At 42.9% G+C, this 12,786-nt stretch overlaps 1 long non-coding RNA gene across 1 annotated transcript in view; it reads right to left on the bottom strand.

The window, feature by feature from the left end:
- Window positions 1–340: 340 nt before the first annotated feature.
- The window catches only part of LOC119566531, a 29,737-nt gene continuing 17,291 nt past the window's right edge, over window positions 341–12,786 (bottom strand). Inside the window, exons 3-5 of the long non-coding RNA XR_005225688.2 lie at window positions 1,149–1,334; window positions 618–777; window positions 341–499 (exon numbers count right to left, since the gene is read on the bottom strand). This is a non-coding gene — a long non-coding RNA (uncharacterized LOC119566531). The remainder of the gene's footprint in view (window positions 500–617; window positions 778–1,148; window positions 1,335–12,786) is intronic.

The raw sequence follows: 12,786 nt of genomic DNA, 5'->3' as shown, positions 1-12,786 counted from the left end.
CACTGCACTTCAAAACTTATTGAATGCTAGCCTTCTGTTGCTTGGGCAGTCCTTTGAGGTGGAGTGGTTGGGTGCCCGGAGCTGCCCCTGCCCCCTGCGTTTTTGGGCATCTGGGTGAGGAGGCTATGGAACTTGGGGAGGAGGGCAGTTGGTTGCACAGGAGCTGCAGTGGCAGTCTGTGCCTTTCCTGCACCTCAACCATACGCCAGAGCATATCAGTTTGATCCTCCAGTAGCCTCAGCATTGCATCCTGCCTCCTTTCATCATGCTGCTGCCACCTTTCCTCTTGACCCCGCCACCTCTCCTGTTGCTCCCACTACTTGTCCTCATGTTCATTTTGTGCTTTCCTGGACTCTGCCATTGTCTGCCTCCATGCGTTCAGTTTGGGTGGACTGCATGAGCTCAGAGAACATTTAAACGAGAATGTGATTTTTTCACCTTCTCATCTGCGCTAGCCTCTGGGATGGAGATGCTAGTCACAGCGTTGAAACATTTGCAGCTGCGGGAGGAAAAAAAGGGAGATTAAAATTGAAAAAGACACATTGGCCATTTAAAAGGAGGGGCTGATGTTTTCGGGTTAACGTGCAGCACAAACCCAACTAAACCGCCGCACACACCCAATTCTCTGGGATGATTGCTTCCAGATCTGTGTAGCTAACAGGGGGGATGATTTCTTTTCAGCCACAGGCAAACATCCCAGCAGGAACGGGCACCTCTGATGTCCTCTGAATAAAATTCCCCTATTTCAACCAGGTGACCATGAATGATATCACTCTCCTGAGGATAACACAGAGAGATAAAGAACAGATGTTGTTAGAATGCCAGCAAACACTGGGACCACACACTGCCATGCTTTCTTATGCAATGATTCCAGACTACATGCTACTGGCCTGCTGTGGTAAAGTGTCCTACCATGGAGGACGCAATAAGGCTGCCCTCCCCAGAAACCTTTTGCAAAGGCTTTGGGAGTACCTCCAGGAGAGCTTCATTGAGATGTCCCTGGAGGATTTCTGCTCCATCCCCAGACATGTTAACAGATTTTTCCAGTAGCTGTACTGGCCGTGAATGCATCCCAAGTCTTCAGGCAAATTAATCATTAAACATGCTAGCTTTTAAACCGTGAATTATATTTACAAAGGTACACTCACCAGAGGTGCCTTCTCTGCCTTCAAGGTCCGGGAGCCTGGGTTGGGACGGTACTGTCTCCGGGGTGATAAACAGTTCCTGGCTGTTGGGGAGAACGGTTTCTCCGCTTGCCTGGTGTGCGCTATCTTCAACCTCCGCCTCCTCATCATCTTCCTCGTCCCCAAAATACTGATTATGCTTCTAGAACCCTACAGGAAGAAGCAATGCTATTTTGTCTTTGGCTGTGTGGGCCTGCCTTATCTTCCACCATAAGAGATTAAATTCTATAATCCTATTTTAATAAATTAGGATGCAAGGACCATGCATAGCAGAAGGAAAAAGGAGCTGAGACTTAGAGTTGGAAAGACAAAGCATTCTTGTGGGGGACGTGTAGGGGGGAGGGGAGGATTCAGCACTGGAGTTTTTTTTTTTTGAGTATTTGTTGGTCTTTTGTCCTGAAAGCTTTTTTTTTTTTTTTCCCCTGGGGTTGCATCCTGTCACTCTCCTCTTTAACACGAGTATCAGGCAATTTGGAGAGTTAGCTAGAAGATACCCACAGAAACGCTTTCAGTATGCTGATGACACCCAGCTTTTTATTTCCACTTCATCCCATACAGACAGTGTGGTAAAGCATGCTTTCAAAAGCTTGGTAGGTATTGGGCCATGGATGACAGCAAGTTGATTGAAGTTCAGTTTATGCTAAGGTGATGAGAGATAGGGAAAGCAACCAGAGAATATGAAAAAGTTACATCAGGCCCCTTTGACAGTGTGCATCCATGAGTTCACTTGAGTTCCTAATTTGGGAGAATCTTGTTAGATTCCCTACTGCTTTTAGACGAAAAATAGCTGCAGGGACCAGGATGGCTTCCTTCCATCTGCAACAAGTCAAGATACTCTCTTGGTGTGGATCTCACTATTATGATTGAATCCTTTGTTGGCTCAATATTAGATTACTACAGTGCACTCTATTTTCACCACAAAATCCATTTGAAAATGGAAGCTAGGGCAAAATACAGCTGCCAAATTGTAGAGTATGAGCACGTGAAATCTGTACTCTGGTATCTACACTGGTGGAATGTTTCTGATTATATGGTGCTGGCTTGACCTTCTAAGCCACCTTCTCCTTTATCACATCAAACATAAACTGCTTGTATTCACTGTCAAGGTCCTTCACAGTCAATCACCATGGTATCCATCATTTCTCATTGAGCTGACAAGGCTCACTTTTGATTGCCCAGGTGCCAGACTCCACTGACCACTTGCTAAATTTTAAAACCAGCACCTTCATGCTTTCTCCCATGCTGCCCAACGCACTTGGAAGGCATTGCCTGTAAAGATCCACAAAGCTGCCTCATCTTCAAATCCTTTGCCATGATGCCTATGTAGAACTGGATAGTGGTTAGGCTGCTTGTGTGCAGAGACCACTGCCTACCATGCTAACCAATATTGTCTCATTGTTCACTCGTATTTCCCCTTCTGTCTGTATCCATCTCTTGTCTCTTACTTAGGTTGTAAGATCCTTGGGGCAGGGACTGTCTTTGTTCTGTGTTTGTACAGTGCCTGACACAATGGGATACAAATTCATGACTGGGGCTCCTAGGCACTATAATAATACGAATAAACAATAATAGAAGTCTTGAGACCTGTTGGTTTGAGAGACTGCATCTCTCATTATGCAATAATGCCTCAGTTGTGACCAGCATTTGTGCTCAAGCCCCTTTATAAACACGACTGGAATCAGAGGACCTGGGATCTATTCTTAGCTGGTTGATATTGGGCAAATCACTTAACCACATCATACCTCAGTTTCCCCATCTGCAAAATAGCAACAATAGTATTTGATGATCCCCTTCATAAGGTACTTCAAAACCTTGAATGAAAGGCACTTTGTGATTAAGTATTGCTTTTATAATAAACGAGGGGGCTCTCTCAGCAGCATTTTGTGAGGGTGCTTGATTCTGGAATTCTATTTTAAATATTAAATTAGTTTTAATTCAAACTCCTAACCCTAGAAAGAAAGGAACCATTTTTCTTTTAGTAGTAGATGCTGTCTGTTGGCTCTATATACTATTCTTACCCACCCCTGAAAACAAATATCTTTTGTGTTTTGAAAGATTACATTGACAACAATTACTTGTTTAGGTCTTACATGCCATTGTTGTTTGTTCTGACTGGAAAATATTTTTCCTTATAAATCTCATGGACCAGAAATCAGGATACAGTAATAGATGTCCTACATTACTTCGCAGTTTTTAAATAATGACTATAAAATGCATTTAGTGTTTGAGAGGGGGATGCTGAATTACCCCATCATTCACTTCTTGACCTTTCTGCTCCAACTGGCAACAAGCATACCAATTGTTTCTGAATAGAAACTGGACTGAAACCAGCTGGCTGTGGCTGAGTGAGGGGTGGGTGATTTGTTGAGGAGATGGGGGAGTGTTCAGCAGTCAGGAGTGGGTTAGAGTTGCTTTGCTCAACAGTTGGAAGAGGATTGCTGGGGGGAGAGGAGGGAGAGTGAGAGCTTTTCAGAGAAGGAATTGTAGGAGGATTCCATAGAAGAGAGTTGTTCAGGTCAGATTCCAGAGCAGTATATTCACTGAACTACACTAAAGATGAAGTTGAGTCTGCAGTATCTTAAGGGATACATCTGGTGATGTTACAGACTAGATCCCATACCCATTTCTTTGTAATGCAAGCTGGTCAGTCTGGCACTGTTCTGTTCTTGATAGTTTTTTTTTTTTCTTGAATGAAGAGTGAGTAACTTGTTCCATTCTGTGATTTCCCCCCCACACACACACACACTGACATTCAAGGGTTGTCAAAATTTTGACAGCTAATATTTTGTGAATTGAAGTGACCTTTTTAAAATACTATGTTCTGGCCACATGGCCACCCCTTTCCTCTCTGGATTTTGGGATAGTAGCCAAGGCAAATACAGAATACTGAAAAGATTAGTATCACATTATCATAACTCAGATGGTCAGAGAGTGATCCCTCATTCTTCTGGCAAAGCTCCTCACAAATAAAGGAGGCTAGATGGTACCAACAATTCACTTGGGTTTATTTATAGGCACTTACGAACATTTTACCTTCTATGTCCCATTTTCAAAAATGACTTGGGCACTTAGGGTCAGATATTCAAAGATACTTAGGTGCCTAGCCTGCATAGGCAGTCTTGAAAATCACACTAGGCACCTGGGTCCCATTGATTTCAGTGTATTATTAAAACTGGTGGTGAAGCTTTGAATGATTGGAATGTTAAAATAAATGGTTATCTATTTAGGAAGGATGAAATGTACAAAAAGGGAGAGAAGTAGCACTCTACTTCAAAAACAGCATTACCTGTTTGAGTCACTGCTAACTCAGAAGCAAATAATCTTGAATGCTTATGGATCGATGTGCTAACAAAGCACAAGATGGGGTATTAGTTGGTGTCTGTCACAGATCATTAAATCACACTAGAAAACAGCTTGACCCAACTTATTTAAGAACACATCTGTAATGTGTATGGGGGGTGGGGGGAAAAGCTGTGTTATGTGGGACTTCAATCTGAGTGACCAACTGGAAGCCTCAGGGTGCAATAGTAAAACATCAGAAAACTATAGATTTCCTAACTCAGTGTTGCATTCAACATAGGGAAAACCTATATTAGTCCTCATTTTGATAAGTTAAGAGGAATTGATCACAGAACTAAAAATTAGTGGTTGCTTTGGTGCATTTGAGCTTGACTTGATTTCATTTGTTGTGTGCAAACAGGATAAAGTCCAAACCAGTACTTAGGAATTTAAAAGGGCCAATTTCACAAAGCTGAAAACAATTATAACCAAATTATCTGGGAGGAAAAAAAATCAACAGAAAAATGTGAATAATTGGGAACTGCTAAGAATATTTTACTAGATACCTGAGAATCCTCAATCAAGGAAGAATACTACAATGATTAAAAAGTTAACATGGCTTAGAGTGGAAATGAAGCAGCTATAAAATTTAAATATATAACAAATGGAAAAAGGGGGAAGTTGATAGCTTCCAGTTTATGTACATTGCTAAAGAATTGTAGAAAATAGAATGGAAAGCAAAAAGACACCAAGAGACATCAATGGCTAGCAGAGTAAGAAGGAGTTTCCTACGTGTATTAGAAACAGAAGGAATTCTAAAAATAGTATCCTACCATTATTTGATGGAAATGGTACAATTTGTCAATAATGCAGAAAAGGCAATGTTCAATAAATACTTGTTTTGTAGTTAGGGATAGGCTATGAATACATCACTCTTCCCCTATGATAATGAAATACTTTCAATTCCAACAGTAACTCAGGATGTTAAATAGCTGCTATAGTTAGAGTCAAAGGTGTATGCAGAGAGCCAAAGGTGTAAAGGGCTGTTGCCACCCAACTCGCTCTCTGCTCCTTTGTACCACATTATCACAATTCTAAAGTAGCAGGGAAGAAGGGAGAATCAGGGAATGTGTATGTGCAGAACACATTTTGGACAATAGTTACCATACCATTTTAGTGAAAGAAAAAAAAAGTTACGTGGTGATGTACATATATTCCACTTCAGGTGACTCACCAGCAATTCCCATGTTGATGGCTGGACTTCAGAACCATTGAATAATAACCTAAACACCAACATGCTGAAGTTTGCATTAGCTCAGGAAGTCTGGGTAATGGCTTAGCACCTTGAGAAGGTTTGCCTAGATCATGTAGCAGCCCTGCAGCTGTCTACAAGAGACATAGCTTGAGGCATTCTGGAATAAGCCATTATCCTTGTTGGAGGAATGAGTTTAGCAAGGTCATGGCAATATTTTCATAAACTCAAATACCCAAAGGGGACAGCCTTTGAGCTGAGACAGGTTGTCTTTTAACTCTTTAAGCATATGCTACAATCCACCAAGAAGATGCTCTGAACACTTTGGTCCAATTGATAGAAGATAATGCTCTATAGACATACAAGGTATGAAAGCTCACTTCACTTTTATTTGCATGAGGCTCAGGACAAGAGATGGGCAGCTAAATCTGATTCGAATGAAAAGCTGAAATTCTTTGGACATAATTTCAGGATGGGGCCTCTGAGTAACTTTGTTTATGAAATACCATGAATGGTTGGTTCACTAAGAGATCCTGCAGCTCTGAAACTCTTCTAACAGCGGTAACTGCTACCAGAAAAGCAGTTTCCATTGACAGGACTGATAAAGACTGATGCTGGCAGACCAGGTGCCAGCTTATGCCAAGCCCCTAGTCCTCACTGAACAGTGACAAATGCATAGGTAGAAGCCTGTTTGCTATTAGATTTATAGAGGTGTGTTTGAACTTTATGAAATGTTTGTAGGATGCTGCATGCATTAATCTCACTTTTAAAATCTGTATCCCATGTTATAAGGCACTAGTTAAGGGTTTTTGCTCTAATTATTAAAGCATTTTCTATGAAACCAGAAACCCCCATAGTCAGAGAAGCATTACCAACTGTGAAATACTAGTTTCTGATGAGGTGTCATCTCCTGCCCAACAAAAGAAGGGCTATAGATACCAGACAAACTGTTTATTTTTGTCCACTGATGTTCAACAGGTTTTGTTTTCCCCACACCAATTAAGAAGGGATGTGCACAAATGCTTGTCCCATCATGGCTTGAACTCATGGAAAAGGAAATAAAAATCCCTGTCAAGAAGAAACTATCAGAATGTTGCTTGGAATTTGGAGAGGGCAATATTTCTAAGAATAAGCAAGGAATCTCCAAACTGCTTAACTTAGTTTAGCCCTAAAGGACACAGAGCTTGTACATTGCATATGACTTTTTGGAACCTCAGTCTAACTCATATGTTTACTTGCTTTAACCTTGTAAATAACTCATTTCTTTTTCCTAGTTAATAAACCTTGAGTAAGTTTATTATAGGATTGGCTACAAGCATTGTCTCTGAGAGATCTAGGGTGCACTTGACCTGGGGTAAGTGACTGGCCCTTTAGGACTGGGAGTAATCTGAATATTATGATTTTTGGTGTAAGGGACTAACTATGACAAGGGAGACCTGTCTAGGTGGCAAAATAGACTGTGGGACTGTCTGTGACTCCACGTTAAGGCTGTTAGAATGCCTGAGGGATTCACACTTGATACTGGGTTGGTGAAATGTAAGTGATAGAACACAACAAATTCTGGGTTTATGCCCTGGTTTGTAACAGTCTGCCCTGAGGTTGGCACTCACAGCCATGAGCCACTCCACACAGCTTGACACTGTCCCCATTAGTTCAAATGGGGGTCCTACTGAGCAAGACAGAACTAAGTTCAGATCCCAAGGGGGAACTGGAAATGACATGAGGATCATCTTAGACAAGACTTCTAAGGAATTTTGTTACCATTGGGTGTGAGAACTGAGGAACTATTGATGGGTGGGTGAAAAGTTGAAATGGCCATCAAATGAATTAACACCAAACTAATTGAGAGATGTGCAGGTTTCAGATGGAATGAATGGTCCAGCATATGCCTAACTTCAGTGTGAGAAGCTGAGAAACCATGAGACTGAGCCTAGACTGAACCTTTTCCATTGAACTGAATATAACTCTCATTGAGTCCTCTCTAGTGCTGTGAGATGAGCTAAATCATTGATCAGCCAGAGATGAGATGAAGGCTCTGTAAATCTGGATGCAGAGTGACCTTGATTTTGAGATGGAAGATCTTCCATCAGGGGCATGATCAGCAACTGTACTGAGAATTGCTAGAGATCAACTAAAATACCAAATAGCCGTTATCACAGAGGGAATCCCAGGTGAGTGCCCTAACCACCATGGTATAGAATCATTGGCCCAGTGACTATTTATCCAAAGAGTTGCTCTTTAACCCTTGGTTCCCTAGTGTGGGGCTTATATACCCATCACATACCTTCCCTCTCTGGCTAGGACCCAGAGGCAGGTCTTCCTCCTGTCACCTCCTCCATCCCAAGAAAAGAAATTAGTGTTTTGTGTGCCTTTCCCAGATAATGGAGTACCTGCAAGTCATAGGACTGCAGAGAAAGGTACCATTTTGTGATCTGGGCATTGGTGTCCTTCATGGAGTTTAGCCAGTGGAGGTGGGCCATAGTCTGCAGTGTGTAGAACGGAGTTCTTTAGGAGAAATATCTCTGGCCCATTTTACAGCCAGGGCTTCTTTCTTGATCATCAAGTAGCCCACCTCTAGAGGGAACATCTGTTTACTTGTGAATAGGATCAGATATTCTTTGCCCTTGACCTCTCAGGACAGCATGGCTCCGAGGACCACATCTGACATGTCCATTTGTGGAATGGATTGTTTCATGAAGTCAGGGTGGAAGAGAACTGGCCCCTGGATTAACTGGTTCTTTAGACTTCTGAAGGCCCTGTCACCAGTCTCCATCCACTGCTCCTCCTTCAGGGCTGGTGCCTTCCCACAAGTTGGTAAGAGGGGTGGCTACTGTGGCAAAGTTGGCCTGTAATAGCCAGCCAAGCCTAGGAATCCTAGAAGATTAGAGTTGGAAGAGACCTCAGGAGGTCATGTAGTCCAATCCCGTGCTCAAAGCAGGACCAACACCAGCTAAATCACCTCAGCCAGGACTTTGCCAAGCCAGGCCTTAAAAACCTCTAAGAATGGAGATTCCACCACCTCCCTCGGTAACCCATTCCAGTGCTTCACCACTCTCCTAGTGAAATAGTGTTTCCTAATATCCAACCTAGACCTCCCACTGCAACTTGAGACTTACTCCTTGTTCTATCATCTGCCACCACTGAACAGCTGAACTCCATCCTTGTTACCCCCCCTAACGTAGTTGAAGGCTGCTATCAAATCCACCCTCTCTTCTGCAGACTAAACAAGCCCAGTTCCCTCAGCCTCTCCTCATAAGTCATGTGCCGCAACCCCCTGATTTTTCTTGCCCTCCACTGGACTCTATCCAATTTGTTCACATACTTTCTGTAGTGGGGGCCCCCAAAACTGGATGCAGTTCTCCAGGTGTGGCCTCACCATTGCCAAATAGAGGGGAATAATCACTTCCCTCTATCTGCTGGCAAGGCTACAAATGCAGCCCAATATTCCCTTAGCCTTCTTGGCAACAAGGGCACATTGCTGACTCATATCCAGCTTCTCATCCACTGTAATCCCCAGGTCCTTTTCTGCAGAACTGCTGCTTAGACAGTTGGTCCCCAGCCTGTAGCAGTGCATGGGATTTTTCCTATGTAAATGCAGAACTCTGCACTTGTCCTTGTTGAACCTCATCAGATTTCTTTTGATCCAATCCTCCAATTTGTCTAGGTCACTCTGGACCCTATCCCTACCCTCCAGCATGTCAACCTCTCCCCCAAGCTTAGTGTCGTCAGCAAATTTGCTGAGGGTGCAATCTATCCCATCCCCAACCCCTGGGGCACTCTGCTTGATGCCAGCTGCCAACTAGAGATCAAGACGTTGATCAGCACTCGTTGAGCCTGACAATGTCATACCTGGTTTTTTTTGGCTGACTGCATCAGGCAATTTGCCAGCACTTGGTCCTTGTCTGCCAGGGGGAGCAGCCAGCTCTGCCCCATAGTGTATCTGAGGTACGTCACCTCTCTGTCTGAAGTAGCATTTGGCAGGGTTCACTATAAGCCCTGCCCTCTCAAGGGGTCAAACAATTGTGGTGACATGCAGTATGTGGTCTTCCCCATTACAGCTATAGGTGACCGTCATCAATGAATGTGGCTGTGTACTGATCACAGGGCCACAGCACCCAGTCCATCCACTGCTGAAAGGTGGCCAGAGTGGACTCAGCCTTTCCCAGTCTCTCGGGTAGCTCACCCACCTGGGGCATTGGGTATGTGCTGAACATCAATATCTCATTGACTTTCTGAAAGTCAGGGCAGAATCACGTCAAGCCATCGGCTTTTGGAACCAGCACAATCCAATTCTTCCTTTTGTTGTGGGACATGTTAACAACTCCAGGTTAGCAGAGCTTGTAGTTTGTGGACCACATTCCTCGGCAGGGGTAGATGACACTGGCATACTCTCGGCTCTGGTGCTGTCGCAAAGTGATGGTGGGTTAGAGCTTTCCCCAGGAGGGCCAACAACAGCCTGGGGAATGCCTGAGTCAGTGGCAGCATTTGTGCTCATTGCATCAGGTAGAGCTCTGTCTCCATTGGCATGGAGCCTGGGTTCAGAGATGTCATGGCTTGAGGCCCCCCACTTTGGCTATGGTGGGTACGGTGTTATCGGTGAGCCCTCCTGAGATTTCAGGCCTTTAAGAGGTTGAAATGATATGTTTGCATCTCTCCATTTTCCAGGCAGATGGATCTCCCAGTCTACAGGCCCTACCCTCACTGCTTCAAATGGCCCTTGCTACTGGGACAGTAGTTTAGAGTTTGCTGTTGGGAGTAACAACACCCTGTCTCCAGGTTCACCCCATCACAAGTCCCCTCTGTTGTGGGTGGTTTTTTGTTTTTTATGTTTGTTCTCTCCCTTCTATATCTACTGTATTTTATCACAACAATTTGTATTCAACCCAACTCAAAACACCTACACAAGCCTAATGGGACTCACTTACCTACTTCACTTCAAGCATATATGAAAGTATTTGCTCGATCAGGGATCTAACAATATATTTTTTTAAATAAAAGTTTTAACAGTTAAAGTGTAGGAGGTTCCTGCTTAATGTGCATCTCTCTTTCAACATAATGACTAGAGGTTGTTGGGAACTGGAATTTCCATTCTGTAGGAAATTCAGACATTTAAATGACAGGTTTCAGAGTAACAGCCGTGTTAGTCTGTATTTGCAAAAAGAAAAGGAGTACTTGTGGCACCTTAGAGACTAACCAATTTATTTGAGCATAAGCTTTCGTGAGCTACAGCTCACTTCATCGGATGCATACTGTGGAAAGTGTAGACAATCTTTTATACACACAAAGCATGAAAAAATATACCTCCCCTCACCCCACTCTCCTGCTGGCAATAGCTTATCTAAAGTGATCACTCTCCTTACAATGTGTATGATAATCAAGGTGGGCCATTTCCAGCACAAATCCAGGGTTTAACAAGAACGTCTGGGGGGGGGTTAAGAAAAAACAAGGGGAAATAGGTTACCTTGCATAATGACTTAGCCACTCCCAGTCTCTATTCAAGCCTAAATTAATAGTATCCAATTTGCAAATGAATTCCAATTCAACAGTTTCTCGCTGGAGTCTGGATTTGAAGTTTTTTTGTTGAAGAATTGCAACTTTCATGTCTGTAATCGCATGACCAGAGAGATTGAAGTGTTCTCCGACTGGTTTATGAATGTTATAATTCTTGACATCTGATTTGTGTCCATTTATTCTTTTACGTAGAGACTGTCCAGTTTGACCAATGTACATGGCAGAGGGGCATTGCTGGCACATGATGGCATATATCACATTGGTGGATGTGCAAGTGAATGAGCCTCTGATAGTGTGGCTGATGTTGTTAGGCCCTGTGATGGTGTCCCCTGAATAGATATGTGAGCACAGTTGGCAACGGGCTTGGTTGCAAGGATAGGTTCCTGGGTTAGTGGTTCTGTTGTGTGGTATATGGTGCTGGTGAGTATTTGCTTCAGGTTCGGGGGCTGTCTGTAGGCAAGGACTGGCCTGTCTCCCAGGATTTGTGAGAGTGTTGGGTCATTCTTCAGGATAGGTTGTAGATCCTTAATAATGCATTGGAGGGGTTTTAGTTGGGGGCTGAAGGTGACGGCTAGTGGCGTTCTGTTATTTTCTTTGTTAGGCCTGTCCTGTAGTAGGTGACTTCTGTAGTAGGTGACATTTAAATGTAGTTCTGAATCAGAAACATCAACATTTCTCATGAAATGAAAATTCTGAAATTGACTCCAGACCATCAAAACATTTTGAGTGTCAGTGTTTCATTTTGTTTTGGCTTTTGTTTGTTGTTAATCTGATATTGAAAGGAAGCTATAAGTGAAAATGACTTTGACCCTTTCCCCTAGAAAATTTTGTCAAAATCCATGTTTCTGCAAAACATTTGGATTTTTGACAAAACTGTATATTTTGACCAACTATTCCATCAAAATTTGTATAACGAGCTCTAATGATGTAGTTTCTACTTAAGTATCTACTACTTAATTAGTGTGCAATGTCTGAGGTCACTGTCATTCCCCCTTTCTCCATAAGGTGTAGTTTCTACTCTCAGGAATACTCTATTTGTCAGGTATTGTGCTCCTGCTCTCACACTGAAAATCTCTTCCTTTACCTTTACTACAGAGTAGTATTTGTTTCTGTTGCTAGAAATACTGGTACTTTTTTTTTAATCTTTGTTTTTGGTGGGTTCCTCCCCGGCCCTTGTGCTATAGATAAGTGGCAGAATACAAAGCTTTGCACATGCATAAGTGTTTGCCTGACTGGTATTCTAGTGTCATAAAAATCTATAGGTATCTGTCCTCAGGCATTTTCTGAGGTCTGCATAGGAGTCCCTTTAACTCAGTCTGTAATGGGACCATTATGGTTTGTAGATACTGCTGTCTAGTTTTATACAACTGTTTTTATTATATTGTACCTTTTTGCTTTTTACGTAACAAATGTAATATGAAGGAACAACATGGCCACAGGGCAGTCCAAATAACGTTTTTTGCTTCCTGGATCCTGTACAACTTACAAAGCCTAGCTACACTGCAGTTCTGGGAGGGTTCTGGTGGCTTCTGAAACAGACGACAATGAAGCCACTAGAAG

This window comes from Chelonia mydas, chromosome 5 (genome assembly GCF_015237465.2).
Source record: "Chelonia mydas isolate rCheMyd1 chromosome 5, rCheMyd1.pri.v2, whole genome shotgun sequence".
Lineage (NCBI taxonomy): Eukaryota > Metazoa > Chordata > Testudines > Cheloniidae > Chelonia > Chelonia mydas.
Note: the sequence above shows the minus strand (reverse complement) of the source record. Positions and strands in the feature narration are given on the sequence as shown.